The sequence below is a fragment of the Myxocyprinus asiaticus genome, chromosome 1 (assembly GCF_019703515.2).
Source record: "Myxocyprinus asiaticus isolate MX2 ecotype Aquarium Trade chromosome 1, UBuf_Myxa_2, whole genome shotgun sequence".
In the NCBI taxonomy this organism is placed as follows: domain Eukaryota; kingdom Metazoa; phylum Chordata; class Actinopteri; order Cypriniformes; family Catostomidae; genus Myxocyprinus; species Myxocyprinus asiaticus.
Genome location: NC_059344.1, coordinates 55,690,689 through 55,707,812, shown reverse-complemented (window position 1 = coordinate 55,707,812; position 17,124 = coordinate 55,690,689). Strand labels below are relative to the sequence as shown.

General features: G+C 36.0%; 1 protein-coding gene across 1 annotated transcript in view; it reads left to right on the top strand.

Moving 5' to 3' along the window:
• LOC127434310 (extracellular superoxide dismutase [Cu-Zn]-like) overlaps positions 1-17,124 on the top strand; it is a 794,804-nt gene that overhangs the window by 669,285 nt on the left and 108,395 nt on the right. The window lies entirely within an intron of this gene.

The following is a 17,124-nucleotide window of genomic DNA, read 5'->3' as shown; positions in this document are numbered from 1 at the left end:
AGCTCTAGCGCCCAATGGTCAACAGATGTAGAAAGGAGGTCCCGACTTACAGGTAAAAGAGCAAATCATCTTTTAGATACAGACATCGCCTGTCAATCAACTCGAAAACGTGCATGCGCATTAGCAATACAAGCCGTGAAAATAGTTTTTTAGTGTAATCTGAGGTAAAGCACAATTTATGTTTCCAGTATTATAAAATGTTATTGCTGATTTGAAATATGTTCTTTGATCGTAATCGTGACCAACAGTTTTTGAGATTTTGGTCTTTCTCCATTCAAGTAGATAAGAGCTGCACTGTCATGACTGGAAATAGCCACCTGGGAGCGTTCCAAAGATGGCCGACAGTGGACTGACTTGCTAGAAAGCCTTTGAATAATATGATATCTGCCCCAATTTTTTTAATCTCTTTCTTGACTCATTTAATTGGACTGCCAGATGTTAAATGGATAATCCCCTAGAAATTCTGTCATCATGTACCTGTTGTTCTATGGCTTTTTCTTCTGTTTAACACATAGTAGTTAGGCAGAATGTTAGGGATTCACAGCCTTAGTCCCCATTTACTTTCATTTTTTTTTTTTTTTTTTTTTAAAGAAGCAAAATAAACATTCTTCAAAATTTCTTCTCATGTTGAAGACAAATTTCTCTTCTCAGAATGCTTCTTTAAAACTCACCAGAACTGAAATCAAATCTTGAAATTCAGAATTCAAATCTTGAACATCTTGAGTGTGTGAATTCACCCCACCCCACCCCCTCCCTAAATATTAAGGGTCCAGTTCTTTATTTACTTAAAGAAGTGGTTTCTGTGCCTTTCCTGAGAAAAAATCTTGCAGGCACCCTGTACTGCACAGTTTTCATTAAATAGTAAGGTAGTATTTCATTACTTTCATAGCCACAGCTAAGTGAAACAGGGTTGGGAGAATTGTTCCAAAGAGACTTGCTCTACTAGTTAAACAGGATGTTAACTTCTAAAAAGGGGTTGTTTTGACCCTCCCACACCAATTAGAAACAAAAAGAAGAGATAAAAAATGAAAGTATGAGCTTGAGTAACTATATAAAATATATTCTCCACAAAACCACACTGTTGTCTGGGTTTAAGAAGCAGTGTAGAGAAGATCACCAATATAGGTGCTGGCAAGTCCTACTGGACATTGTAAAAAGGCTAAACTGACTATGGGTCAGGATAATACAAACCTTAGTAACCATTACTCCCTCTGGCCTAATCGAGGTATTGTCTTTTAAAGGAGATGCAATGAGCATCTCCAAGGCAAACTAGAGGAAAATTCATGGGAGAAAAAACAAAGGAAAAAGAAAAATGATAGAAAGTGCTAGAGCAGCAGATCGCAAGGCCTAAATCTATTTCATAACAGAATAAGGACAGTTCAAGAAGTGGCAACGTAATGTTCTCTGCATAAAAATTTTCCCAACCCCTCGCAATGACCTGCAGCTTGCTCTACCGGCTGCTTTTCAACGGAATACATTTACGTGGCAAAGAAGCTGGAAAGCACCAAAATCATTTCATCTATCCTCTGCAGACTGGCCATGGAAATTAATGTACCAATGCTGGCCAGACCTGACCAGGCTTGCCACTAAAACAAGAGCCTGCAGAAACATTACATGTAATAAATAAATAAATGGAAATGAAAGTGGGATGGCGGTAATTGTAAGGGAGACTAAGATAGAAGTGTTTAAGCAATTCTCTTGCAGGAATGTGTGTGGGTGTCCGATGATGTAGTCCACAGTGAGGCACTGTAGACACAGAGGGGGAAAAGCAATACACAAACATACAGTATACATTTATACTAAGCCTACTAAAAGCAATTAAGGTGCAACTGGGATGATCAAACAGAGGGTACATCCTATTTGCTCTAAGCACAGGTAAAACATTGCCTCTAAGACCCATTTATCAGCTTAGAGTGAACATCAAAAACATGCACTCTACACTGAAAACTTTCTAGTATGTCCAAGTTCACCTAACGATTTCGCGTTCATACCAAAGCCTTAATATTCTGAAGGACAAACATCATATCATACACTCAAACCTTATTGCAAGTGGGGCAAAAATTATTTTCTGCTTATTCTACCTCTTAGGAGTCTGCATCAAGGTAGAAATACATTATGCAAACTGATCACTTTTGATGTAAAGTTTATTTTTAAGGTGAACTATAGTAGCAAAAAACATCAGTGTAATCGAACTCAGACATTTTTTATCAAGGTTGCACTTGGAAAAAGGTAGACACATTTTTTGGTCTTTGTAACTTGATGGAATTCAATTCATATCAATACCATTCAGCAGGTTACATTTTAAATTGACAATATTTTCATTTAAAGCTTTAAACTGTTTATATTAAAGCTTTAAATATGACCTTTGAATGGAAAGACCACAATTTTTTCAACAAAAAATAAAAATGTTTCTTTTTTCCTTTTGTTATCTTACATTGTGGTATAAAAAAAGATATATCTCCAGATCATGTTTCTATGCTACATAAAGAAATCAGACAGACAAAAAAAAAAAAGTTTAACAGGTCAGCAGTGAACATGCAGCTGCTCTTTTGAGAAGTCTTGATTAGATAAGCAATCTTGCATGGCACTGCAATATGGCACAAAGAAAAGACAATGATGGGATGATTTCAGCTGTTAGACATCAAGACTATGTACCTGTGGGCCCCAATTTGTGAATATAATTTGAGGATGAGGATACTGAGAGGCTCAATACGACTTAATGTGCACTATAGTAGCAAAGAATGCTATGTTTTAGTGTTATAAAAATAACTGACTTCAGTAATGTGTGTTTACAGTTCTTATTAAATATACAATTTAAGAATTTATAGTAGGCCTATTTTCATAACTCAGAGCCATTAAATTCTAAAACTCCTATGAGCCATTATTATTAATAAAACTTAATATAACTTACATTTTTGATATTATATATTAAAATATATTAGGCAGTTCTTTTAAATGATATGCAGTTTGCTTAAATACATTTTGTCTGTCAACAATACAGACAAAATTTCTTGAACTCCAATAAAAATTACAAAAAACATATGGTGGATTTATTGCAAAGTAAAGCAAGCTGAATAATGAAGTTGTGAAACTGGCTCATTCACATTTCATTTTAAAGAAATATACCGGGTTCAATAGCTCAGCTCAATCAACAGCATTTGTGGCATTATGTTAATTAAAATTACTTTTGACTTGTCCGTCCTTTTCTTGAAAAAAAAAAAAATTCACAAATCTGGGTTACAGGGAGGCATTTACAATGGAAGTGAATGGGGCCAATCCCTAATCACTAAAATACTCACCATTTCAAAAGTATAGCCACAAGATGAAAGCAATATGTGTGAACATGATTTAGTATCATAAAATCGATTACTAACCTTTTCTCTGTAAAGTTATATCCAATTTAACAACTTTGTTGCCATGATACTAATGCAGTAAACCCTTAAACCACTGTAAAAGAAAGATATAAACTTTACAGCTCAAATTATAAACAGGTTTTAACAGAAGAATTGAATTGTTTTCATAAAATTATAAGCTTCACATTTCTGCCTTTAAACCCTCCAAAAATTGTCCCCATTGCCTCACTGTAACCTTGATTTTTGCCATTTTTAAAGAATAGGAGGGGCGGGTCTAAATGCTTTTATGTGATAATCAACATAATGCCACAAATTCTGTAGATTGTGCTTACCTTGTATTGAACCCGAAATACTCCTTAAAGAAATAGATCTAAGCAAAGTTAACCAACACAACGCATAATGAGAAAAGAGCTAAACAAATTCTAAAAATATTCAGAAGGGTTGTTGTTGTTGAATAATTGTTTCCTGCTTCTTTCTGTAAGACTTTAAGTGACATGCCATGCACTTTGTCTGTGGAGACAAACCAAATGCATTGTTTTTTAAGAGCAGAGGACACCAGACAACTGTTTGCGTCTGGAATTGCTAAGGCGCATGTGAAAGTGTATAATTAAAATTTCAGCACCATGGATAGCAGCCTCAAGAGAAATACCAGCACTGGTGGCCTTGAAAAGAGGCAGATGCTTTACTCACTAAAAAAAATAGTGCTTCAATTGCTGTTTAACTTTTCCTCTTAGACTTGAGCTACCCCAGAGAATACAGCACACTTCATAAATGAACCTGACATCTCACTCCCTATGAACTAAGTTGGTTGTATAGGCTTCAAGCAAAGGAAGCTGAAGAGTCAGACTTAAACTAGTGAACCTCTCTCTGTGAGAAATGCCCAGCGATTCCACATCTCTCTACCAGCCCAGGCCCGGCACGCCAAGCACAGCTGACTGAATAATGTAGAGGCTTTACCCACTGCTCAAGCATGAGTGGATAATCTGGCCACAAGGATACAGTGTGTCAACATTGCACTTATTTTTATTTATTTATTTCTCTGGTCCATCCGAGACAGGAAAAAAAAGGCGGCAGAAGGCAAAAGTACACTCTCCCACACAAAGTTTTTCTTTCTTTCGCTTTTTCACCTCTTTTCAGGCAAAAGCATTTTTTGAGACGCTTCTACCCCATTTAGTCTTTGTGGCAAATTGCTTGCACATGGCCAGTGAAGAAGCACAGTCCTTCAGTGTATTAGTAGAATAATTGGCTCTGTAAGATCTTGCTAAATTTAAGGCTGAACACGAACCAAACAATGAATCCTTAGGGTGTTACTTATGGTTAAATTGTGCATGTTTACATTTTATTTTTTATTTGGACACTAGCAATGTGATTCAGAGAATTGCCCATTAGTAGTACAAGATTAATTTGCACATAAATATTTTGTAATACAAATCAAGATTTTTCTTCTAAACCAAGGCACAGTACATTTTACCCAGTGCTGGGTAGTGACAGATTACATGAACTGTGGATTACATAATCAGATTACAAAAATCAAGTACTTGTAATTTGATTATATTACATTTTACAATGTGCATAATCAGATTACAGTTACACTTTTTATGGATTACATGATTCTTGATTACACTAATCAACTAATCATAACTAGATCGCAATTTACTGATTATTTTCCTTAATTTTAAAACAGCGGCCTGAACTAGAGCCTGAAATAGGTTATAGCCTCACCTATCGCATTAATGCATTGATGATTAGGTTTTCATCAAAATATGCAAATAGCAATCCAAAAGCAATCAGATTAGATAACATAAATTGAAATGAAAAAGATTAAGTTACTGATTACAACTTAACATTTAGATTTCAGAAGTAATCTACCCAGCACTGACAGTACAACTGTATGGCTATATATCACAATAATTATGTACTTATTTACAACTTTTCATGTTTTTATACTTTTGCATAAAAGCACAGTTAATACAATCTTAATACAATAAGACTAGCTTTTGAATTCACAATATTCAGGAGACTACCTTATTTCCCTAAAGTGTATATAGCATCAAGTGGAAAGATGAGACCATAATACAACATATTTGTTTAGGGTGGTACATGGATCATTGCTTTAACCCTCCCACAACATTCCAGCATAAACTGTTTTAAATAAAGCCCTTGCACTATGAAATTCAACAATCCAATACTCCTGATGCCTTTGCCTGCCAACAGACTCATACATCATTTAAACTTTGTGCAGCACGTCTCAACTGATATGTGTCAAATGCAATTTCATTTGAACTATCTCTGGAGCACTGATGTCAAAGCAAGTCTGACACACATATCCATACCTAACATCTCTGTAGATTTGTACCAAAATCTAATTTCTGTTGGTATTGCTTCAAAACAGGATTGAAAACCTCTTTACTTTTATTTTATCCATGCAATCGCTGCTGTGGATTTTCCTATTCTGTCTATTGTGTTTATTCATTTTTGATATCAAGGGCATGGAGAGGGTTTTGATCTCGATGTAACCAAATCATGGAATCTGTGTTGTGGATTGACGGTTGCTTGAAAGTGAACCACATCAGTCAGATTCACAAACCAGTGCTGCTCCAGCGCACAGCTGTGGATGTGGTCATCTTTTTTTAAAGCTGCTCAGCACAAGGTTGAAAATTTAGACTTATGGACCCTTTTCCAGAGTGTTGATGCCTTATGCAGCGTAACTCTAGGGACATTTTTATATTTGCACTTTTTTTAATTATTTAGTGTAAATTTATAAAATAATACACTGTAAACCCTAATGCTCAAAATAATTGTTTTTGAGTAGGGAAAAATTAAATATCTAAAAAAAAATTAATACAAAAATTCAAATAAATTAACCTTGATGAGTATTTTAGAACTTTCTCTTTCTTTTGAGTTCACAAAACTGACACATTTGAAGTAACCTGAATTGTTTTGTTGTTTTTAAGTTAAATTAACTTGTCTCTTTAAATTTACAGGAACTTAAATTTAACTGAATCTGGGCAGGGATTTTTTAATTCCCAGAAGGCATTGCATGGCATTCGACAGGGAGAGTACATTTTAAAATTAAGTGTTGTATAATGTGTCTTTGTGCAAGATAAATGTAAAGATGTAGACTTGTTAGTGTTTAGCGTTTTGTTGTATTATTTAGAAGAGTTTCTGTTATGTTAGAGTTTTGGGGGTTACCATTATGTTGAATAGTGGTGCTTGAGGTTGAGAACAGGTTCTCATGTAGAATGGACTATGTTACTTAAAGGGATAGTTCACCCTAAAATGAAAATTCTCTCAATATTTACTCACCCTCATGATATCCCAGGTGTGTTTGACTTTCTTTCTTCACCAGAACACATTTGAAGAAAAATAGAAAAATATCTTAGCTCAGTAGGTCCTTAAAATGCAAGTGACTGGAGATTTCTCTTTGAAGCTCCAAAAATCACAGACAGTAAGCATAAACTTCATCCATATGACACCAGCTGTTAATATCTTCTAAAGTGACACGCTTTTGGTGCGAAAAAGAAAAATATTTAAGTACTTTTTTTTTTTTTTTTTACTTTAAATCATGCTTCTGGTCACAGGGTGCACGGGTGACGTAATCGCACTGACATTTTAAATATGCGAGAACTGACGCACCTGCGTCACAACCAGAAGAGCAGTGCTGTTTACAAGTGAGGACGAGGAACACTGTGCAGTAGCTTGGTTGTTTTGGTTTAGATCTGTTATTATCTGCTTCTTTACTCACAATGGTGCATTTGTGCGCTTATCCTGGATGTCTCGACCGAGTGGAGAACGTGAGATTACGTCTGTATTATGTCTCCGCTTGGACTCCACACTCTCCTGAAGCTACCCGAAGTGTTGGATTATAGTTAAAAAGTACTTAAATATTTATGTTTTTTTGCACCAAAAGTGAACGTGTCACTTTAGAAGACATTAATTTAACCACTAGAGTTGTATCAATGACTTTTATGCTTACTGTCTGTAATTTTTGAAGCTTCAAAAGAGAAATCGCCATTCACTTGAATTTTAAGGACCTACTGAGCTAAGATATTTTTCTAGTTTTCTTCAAATGTGTTCTGGTGAAGAAATAAAGTCTAAACATCTGGGATATCATGAGGGTGAGTAAATAATGAGAGAATTGTCATTTTTGGGTAAACTATCCGTTTAATAGAGATGGGAAGTCTGATTCATTTCTGCGAACCAGTCCTTTTGGACAGTTTGTTTCGATGAACCAGTTCAGAAAATGTCTAAAGCATATAAAGAACATAAACTAGTTTTAATCAACTCACCAGAAACCATGATTGAGCTTATAACAACTTAAAATATAATCTGCATGTACAATAAGCAATAGTAAAATTAATTTAAATCTCTTGACTGAAAAGTTTTTTGGTTTTTTTTGCATGTTTTGATAAAAAAGTTATTTAACAAAACTAGTCATAAGCATATTTCCAGTACGTTTTGTTAGTCATTAAAGAAACTTATATTTCGCCCCAGGCTCGTTCAAGTCCTGGGTAGACACATGCTCACAGTATCAGCAGCTCACTCGGTAATCCTCGGCAAACTCTGACAGTTATTTGGACCACCTCATTCGGTTCATTTTGAGTTGGACACGACTGAAAAGCTGACTTTCGATTCTGCCTGTAAGTTTGTTTCAATAACCGGTCTATTAATAAGTAAGAGCCCCTAGCCTGTATAAGTACAACTCGTTCATTTCGAACTCGGTCTCAGGCTTCTAGTTGCTGCAATTAGCGTCGTTTTAGTATGTTGTTGCTGATACATAACATTGAAAATGTCCAACACATACAAATACAACTAGAAAACTAATATATTACTGATAATTTCTATTAACATCATCGAGTAAAAATGCCTACTTAAGTCTCGAGACCTTCATCAGCAAATATTTTTTAAATAATTCAGAAATAACACAGAACAAGTCTGTAGGTTTATAAACGTTTTATTCGGCTACTGCCATTACCGTCTCAATTCATTGTAAGCGTAACGGGAGCCAGCTGATAGATAGCTGTGCAATGTGTATAAACCTCACTCTCCTGACCTCAAGAGATGCACTAGCGATTGACGCAAGAGGCTGTAGCCTTTAGCCTCCTTGTTAGTGCACCCGCCTCCCATGCCGGAGATGCCGGTTCGAGTCCCGTACGGAGAGGGTAAAACAGGAGCGTCACAATGATGCCGTGACCCGGATGGGAGTGAGGTTTAGGGGGGTGAGTGTAACCATGGCCAGCTGATAGATAGCTGTGCAGCATGTATAAACCTCACTCTCCTGACCTCAAGAGGTGCACTAGCGATTGACGCAAGAGGCTTTAGCCTTTTGCCTCCTTGTTAGTGCACCCGCCTCCCATGCCGGAGATGCCGGTTCGAGTCCCGTACAGAGCGGGTAGAACAGGAGCGTCACACAAGTCATCGGTAATCCTCTGCAAACTTTAACAGTTACTGGGTCTGGCTCGGCTCTTTTTGAGTCTGACAGTTTGACATGCTGCATGCATGTGCGTCTTGCATCATCAACCCGGAACTAAAGTCCGATTCAGTTTGATTTTGTGAACCGGCTCGACCAGTTACTTGCTAAGAATCGACTCAAAAGAACGATTCTTCAAGAATCAGACATCACTATTGTTTAAACCAAATACCAATTAGCGTGCATTCAGCATACTAATTAGTTTGGTTCACTCTACTTGAAGCATTTAGGTTGAGATTACATGGTAATTTAGTTTAGCCAAAAAGTTTCATTTAAAGTTAAGCACCACCAAAATATATGAGTTAGCTTACTCAATATTTCAAGAGCAATTAATATGTATGTGTAGTACAAAATAAAAATCTGAAAGTTCTATTAACTTAAACTTGGGAGTTTATTAATTAAAAAAAAATGATGTAACTAATTGCCTCAATTTTGAGTTCTCCTAACTTATTAGGGTTTACAGTGTACTTTGTATTATATTACCCTGTAATTAGTTTTAAAACGTTATCACAGATGCAATACATTTTCTAATACAGCTGCTAAGTGACAGTAAATTTGCGATCTTTTTTGTGACAGTCATAATCCATCGCTCTATTTTATTTATTTTTTTATTTTATTTTTTAATTTGGAAAGTTGTGAAAACATAATAGTGCCACTGTTCTTTTGCTACTGGAGCAAAAGGGTAAGCAAAAATTATATTTGTCGTGATCTCCTATACACCACTATAGAAGTTTACCCTGCAATCGTTTACTTCCGAGTACCAAAACCAAGAAGTGTGAAAAGGGTCCATACTTGAATGTAGGGTGAATCTCACAAAAATATGTCAAGGTCACATTTCAACCAAAATCAAAAATAAATACAAATAAAATTTATTTTACATTAGAAAATGTCTATTTCACACAACAACAACAAAAAAAAAGTATATTTTTAGCAGATTGAGGTTCTTTATTCTCTTTCGTCTCCAAGGTTCTCATTACCATAATGTATCTAGAATGTGTATTAATTCCGGTTATTCTGGTATGATTCCCATTATGGTGATTCTCTTTACTATAATGCAGTCATTTTTACTGTAAAAAGTGATTGCAGTGCACTCAAACAACTATTTTAGCCTATTTTTAAGATTTATGCATTTCAACTTCATACCAAAATTCTATCAAATTTACTTGTGTAAATTTTAATTTTAAATATTACTCAATTCAATTTGATGACATTTTATGAAACTGAAATACATCAATCTTCAAATCTGTTTTCTTTTTTTTTCTGTTTTTTTTTTTTTCTGCAAGTAAAAGTACAAAATAATTTCATTATTTTTATGTTGTGGTGAAATGGGACCGAGTGTTGTGAGATTCTCCGAGTAAAAAACCGCGTGAATTAATCGATCACGTGAGCAGACTCGCTCCTGAAGACTTCCGAAGTTCCCGACACGTTGAGGAAGTTAAATATCGATGAGATCTTCATAAACATTACACAGAAGAACTCACATGTAACACCCTTAACTCCGTCACTCCCTGGCAAAGAAAACTAAGTTTTCTTTTTTCTCCGACGCAGGCGACGAGCTTTATTCCCCCTCCATCTACAAACAAAACACTCTTTAGTATTCGTTTTAAATGACCTTTCGCTAAATTGAGGGACGGAAAACATTGCGAAATTTGTTTGCTGGAATACAGAGACATTAAAAGGAGTCGTAGGAAATACCAGAGTAAGCATCTCGAGGTATGACCCTCTTACCTGCTCAAATGAATTCTCCCAGGTGAAGTTGAGGAGACAGGAGGAGAAGAGCTCGTCTTCTGAGAACCCATAAGCGTCCATCGTCTACGTGCGTGCGCTCAAATATTTGCGATATCAATGCGGTGAAAACGTCTGTTTCTGTCCCACGACGAGTCTCACCAGCCGGCTCGGTTCTCCGTTGTCCTTGGGTTCACGAACGACAACTGTGAGACGCTGCAGCTCAGCTTCGTCACGTGCACGACGTCGCTTCCTAAAAATCAGGATCCCTCCACTGGCTCTCGAACACTTAGTGCCTGTTTGCATGTTCTTTCTTATAGTAACTCTAAAGGCAATTGTATTACTAACGGGGCTATCCCAAACAGATCGCAAACTTAATAAAAGAAAATAAGTGAAACTGCAAGGAATAACAAGTCCAGCATAGTACAGTATGTTAATTTACATAATCTGTTGAGGCCTAAACTGATGCAGTCAGCACATCAACAAGTGCAAGTTTACTGTCTTGGAAACATCTGTTGGTTTATGTACATGCATAATGAATGTGGTTTACTTTGCATTCATTAGGTCCATGTTGTTTCACACTCAATGCATTATAGTGGGGAAAGACTGCAAATGATGTCTTTTTGGATCACAGTCATACCAACTTCATTCAGATTCTGTAATACGTTTATGTCAGTAGCTCCAGATTATTTCCCCTTATTGGGTGTTTGATACAATGATGTTTGAACATGTTGGTCAAAACACTTTTGTGTGAGGGTAAATTGACCCAAACATGAAAATTCAGTCATTTACTTGGCCCTCATGTCATTCCAAACCATTTCCTTTCTTCCATGGAACACAAAGGGAAATGTTTGGTATAATGTCTACTGTAAACTGCTCAATGAAAATGGATGGTGATTCACAGTGCCAAGCTCCAAAAAGTATCATAAAAGTAGTCTATATGGCATGTGTGTTACATTTCAAGTCTCAACAGCATACAATAGATTTATGTGGTAAACACAACGAAATGTAAAGAGTAGTTCACCCAAACATGAAAAGTCTCTCATTTACTCACCCTCATGCCATCCCAGATGTGTGTGACTTTCTTCTGCAGAACACAAATTAAGATTTTAAGAAGAATATCTCAGTTCTATAGGTCCACACAATGCAAGTGAATAGTGACCAAAACTTTGAAGCTCAAAAAAAGCACATAAAGGCAGCATGAAAGTAATCCATACAACTCTTCTTAAGCAATCTAATTGGTTTTGGGTTAGAACAGACCAAAATATAACTTCTGTTTCACTATAAATCATGACATCACCAGTCTCCTTGACCATCATGATTTCAAGCTTGATTACCTAGCACCATCTAGGTCTCTGCGCATGCACTTGGAAGTGTAATCGAGCTTGAAATAATGATCGTGCCTAGAGACTGCAATGGCAAGATGTATAGTAAAAAAAAGAAGTAATAGTTTGGTCTGTTCTCACCCAAAACCAATTAGATTGCATGGATCAAACCACTGGAGTCTTATGGATTACTTGTATGCTGCCTTTATGTGCTTTTTTGGAGCTTCAAAGTTTTGATCACCATTCTGCATTGTGTGGACCTACAGAGCTGAGATATTCTTCTAAAAATCTTCATTTGTGTTCTGCAGAAGAAAGTCATACACATCTGGGATGGCATGAGGGTGAGTAAATGATGAGAGAATTTTCATTTTTGGGTGAACTATTCATTATTCACTGAAAAAGTTTCCCTCTGCCTTAGTTCTCAAATTTCGCTTGTGCACATTAAATCATGTTGCTTCTAAACACATCGCACCAAATGTGGACATCAAACATAATTTATCTGAGAGAATTTGAACCCGATTCAAATTTAATCAGTCAGTAAAGGATAACATCATTTTTATTCTTGAGTGAACTATTCCTTTAAGGATTAGTTCACTCAAAAATGAAAATTCTCTCATCATTTACTCACCCTCATGCCATCCTAGATGTGTATGACTTTCTTTCTTCAGCAAAACACAAACAAAGATTTTTAGAAGAATATCTCAGCTCTGTAGGTCCATACAATGCAAGTGAATCGTGATCAGACCTTTGTAGCTCCAAAAATCACATAAAGGAAACTTAAAAGTGATACATACGACTCAGTGTTTAAATTCATATTTTCAGAAGCAATTTAATATGTGTGGGTGAGAAACAGAACAATATTTAAGTCCATTTGTACTCTAATCTCCACTTTAACTTTCAATTTTAGATGTGAAAGTGAAACTAAACAGGCACCACATGTAACGTTTAGATGTAAAAGTGAAAGTGGATATTTAGAGTAAAACAAAAAGAAGCTTTTTCTGACACTACACTCATAGTGCTTTACACAGTGAACAGGGGACTCTCTTCAACCACCACCAGTGTACAACATCCACCTGGATGATGCGACGGCAGCCATAGTGAGCCAGAATGCCCACCACACACCAGCTATTGGTGGAGAGAAGAGAGTGTGTGATAGAGCTAATTTATGTATGGGGGTTATTAGGAGGTCATGATCGATAAGGGCCATGGGGGGAATTTGGCCAGGAGATCAGGGTTACACCCTTAGTCTTTACGAGATGTGTCCTGGGATTTTTAATGACCACAGAGAGTCTGGAGAGTCAGGACCTCTGTTTAATGTCTCATCCAAAAGACAGATTTAAGATTTAAGTCCCGAAAAGGACCCACACCTATTATATCACTTCTGTAGGTATGGATTTAACCACATATGGATTACTTTTATGTTTCCTTTATATACTTTTTGGAGCTACAAACGTCTGATCACCATTCACTTGCTTTGTATCAGATCTACAGAGCTGAGATATTCTTCTAAAAATCTTTGTTTGTGTACTGCTGAGGAAAGGATGTCATACACATCTGGAATGACACAAGGGTGAGTAAATGATGAGATAATTTTCATTTTTGGGTGAACTATACCTTTAATTTTCTATTTCCAAAGATTGTCTTCAGTGGGAAAAGTTTTTGAAATTGACATTTTATTCAGAATCTTGTTCTACAATTCCACTGTTATGTTTCCTTTTGATGTGCCTGATAAAATGTCTCTGCATAGCCTGCTTTACATATCAAATATAATAAATTAATCAAATGTTTTAACAGATATTTTTCAGAAAAAAGGTTTATCTTACAGGAACAGTGCTTGTTGATTGCTTTTGAATGTTTGTGATCTACTGACTTTAATTTGAGGGATTCTTAGGAAGTCCTTTCATGCAATATTTAGTTTGGCTTTGTAAGCAAATGTAAATACCATTAAAATGAATATATTTATAGCCGATGAAAATTTCTCAAAATATTTGAAATAACTTCCTTATTGTGCTTTCACAATCTCTGATAATCTTTCCCAGTTGTTTAGATAAAAATATAGATTGCTGTCTGTAGGGAATGTGTACATCAAGGCACAGTACACCATTACCTCTCACTGTGAAAGGGATGCACACTGTCACATTCAGTAAAGCATTTGAAAGTCCCATATTCTCAAATCGCCATATTTGAGAAAATGGTGCAAAGCTCTCATTTCTCAATTTTTCAGTGAACCAAACGGTGATAAATCTCCCTGAACACTCTTTGAAAGGAGTTTATCACCTAAATAATACAAATTCTGTAATTACCTGCTTGACCTAATGTCGCTCCAAACCCCTATGACTTTTTTCTGTGGAACACATAATTTATGTATTTTTTAAAAAGTTTTCACAAGTTTATTTTTTCCCCGCCTTCAGCCCGAGACAGCTGGGATAGGCTCCAGCACTACCCGTGACCCTGCATAGGACAAACGGCTATAGAAGATGGATGGATGGATGGAGGTTTATTTTTCATATAATGAAGGTGAATAGTGATTAATCGCTCAAGCTCGAATAATGACCAAAATAATAACATAAAAGCACAGTAAAAGTAATCGATATGAATCATGTACAATATTCCAAGTCTTTTGAAGTGATAGTGATCACTTTATATGATGAACAGAAAGTTGTCATTCAATCAAATCAAATCATCTATAAAGCACTAAAGTAAAATGTGGCAGTTTCATCGATAACATTAACAATATGACCCTGGTTCTCATCCCACCAAATGTCAAGATATCATGTTGCAAGGACAAATTAGGTTTGATGTTACTGCCAAAAAAAAAAAATTCACTTTGGATTAACAATTCCTTTAACTGTGGATAGATTAATTTCTCAGAGATTCAACATTTTGCCATTTATTTCAAACAAGCAAGATGTCCGTTCTCCCCTTAGGGCTAATATATCAACACCAACCTGCAGTACATCGCACAGGAACCTATCACATGTAGCCTGGTGAGCTCCTGTCAGAGATGCCATGATTGAATTGTTCCATCGCTCTGTCACCAGAGGGGCCATTACTTCAAATTAGCATACAAATTCAAACCAGGACAGATGGATTTGTCACATTCCAGACGACATCTTCCTCTGAGATTGGCTTTGCTAACACTGTGCAATGAAGATAAGACACCTGTCTCCACTTAATTCAGGAAAGCGTATGGAGGACGACATGAAAGGAAGGTGAAATGTTACCAATAACCAAAATTCTGAACTTGAGGGTACATCAGAGCAGTGGCACCGTAATGGCCTAATGTTTAGGCTACTGTTTGTTTGTTTGTTTGTTTTTTGTTTTTGTATTTTCAAAAATTAAAATACATAAAGCACATAAAATTTGTTTAAAAATTAAACAAATTTTATAGAAACCCAGATACATTGACCTATTTAATAACGATGCGCCATCCATGGTCAAACCTCTGGTAATTCTTACGAATAAATAAATAAATAAAGTAAAAATCAAGTGCTTTAAAGCCTGGACCTCTTTGAATTATGGGCCAAGCTATCAATCTTTACATTTATAAATTATGTTCTATTCTAATGCTCTTGTAGGAGGGAAATTTTGGTTTTGTTTGCCCTCAGATATTCCAAGAGATGACTAAACCTTGAACAAATATGTAACTTCACTCTTTAATACATACAGTATGTAGGTAAAAAAAAAAAAAAAAAGACCCAGGTGAAATCAAGAGGCTTATTCTTTATAAAATCATCTTATTTTTTCAAGGTAAATTAACTTCAATGATAATTTTATAAGTAATTTACATATTTAAATAGTTATATATATATATATAATTCAATTCTGAAGACTTTCAGACATATTGAAAATAAAGTATAAGCTTTTGGGTGAGTCTAAAAAAGTCTGTATAACATAAATATGGACAATTTCCATGTTTGGTGGTAAAATATGAAATGTCTCAACAACTCTACCCACACAAACACATATATAGGCCGTAAGTACAATGGACATTAAAGTTTTTTTTTAAATATAAAATAATATTAATAATTGTTATAAACTTAAAATTGCAAACATATGTACTCTACATTGCCATATGACGCTACATTTATATATTACTCTACAATCAATCAATGTTGTGGTGAACCATCAGACCAGATGACATTCCATGAGCCAGTTTATGGCAGAGCCCCTCTCTAACTGTCAAGGCTAATTTTGACTGGATCATGACAGGACCAACACAAACAAATGCCAAGCACAGCCATCAGATAAGCTGCTTGGACAACTACCAGATACTTCAGAAATTAAGGCCCTGGCCCTTCCAACACGTTCAAAATGACTTCTCATTAGTTCATGGATGGTTTCTTAGCAACATCTTAAACCCCTGCATCCTAAGGTTTGACCTAATACAAAAGGTGAGAAGGGCCATAAATATCTTCAAGACCTCCCGAAGCAGTATTAACTTACCATGTGGCAAAAGCTGAAACAAAGAAACCACAAAGACAAATCTTTACACACAAACTTTTATTCCTAACATGGACACCAACTGCAACACATCCACTCCATGTTTGTTCACAGAACTGTTTATGTAAATTGCAGTTGTTCAATTAGCACAATAGTTCACACAAACTGAACTATGGTGGTATAAATTAATGCATGCGTAATATTTAATCTTTCAATATCATGTTTGGTCTCTATATCTTCAGACAAATGCCAAGAGTATTTTTGTGGAGGTTTGGAAAAGGAACAATGCATAGATGAGACTTTAAAGAAATTGTTCTAACTATGTACTTTAAAATATGCAAATGTTCCACACAGAGAAGGGAGGGTGAGCCACACTGTGTAGACCCCCCTCTGATCTTAGCAGCCAATCATAACCCTGAAACAAGAAGTGCCAAGGTGAAATCTCCTCCTCATCAGGAAGGTATAAAGCATCCTTGCAACAGCCACACCTTTGTTCTGAGTTCCCGGATGTTCGAGTTTGGGAGCAATAACAGAATAATAATCAACGTCCTGAGTACCCATCCAGAGGGTCGTTAACAGGATACACTTCTATAACACTTCTCCATTCTGGTCTCACTCCATGAGAGAGAGGATAACAGATCATCCAACATTCTTAGTCTCCATCCGCGGGACAGAAGAAGATCATCCAAGTCTCACTACAAGAGACTATTGCAATGGCAAGTTTGGAATCCCTATACCAGGGAGATAACTACAGTGACAAAGTTTCATGCATCTGTTTGTTCCAGATATAGAAACTTGCACAGACATA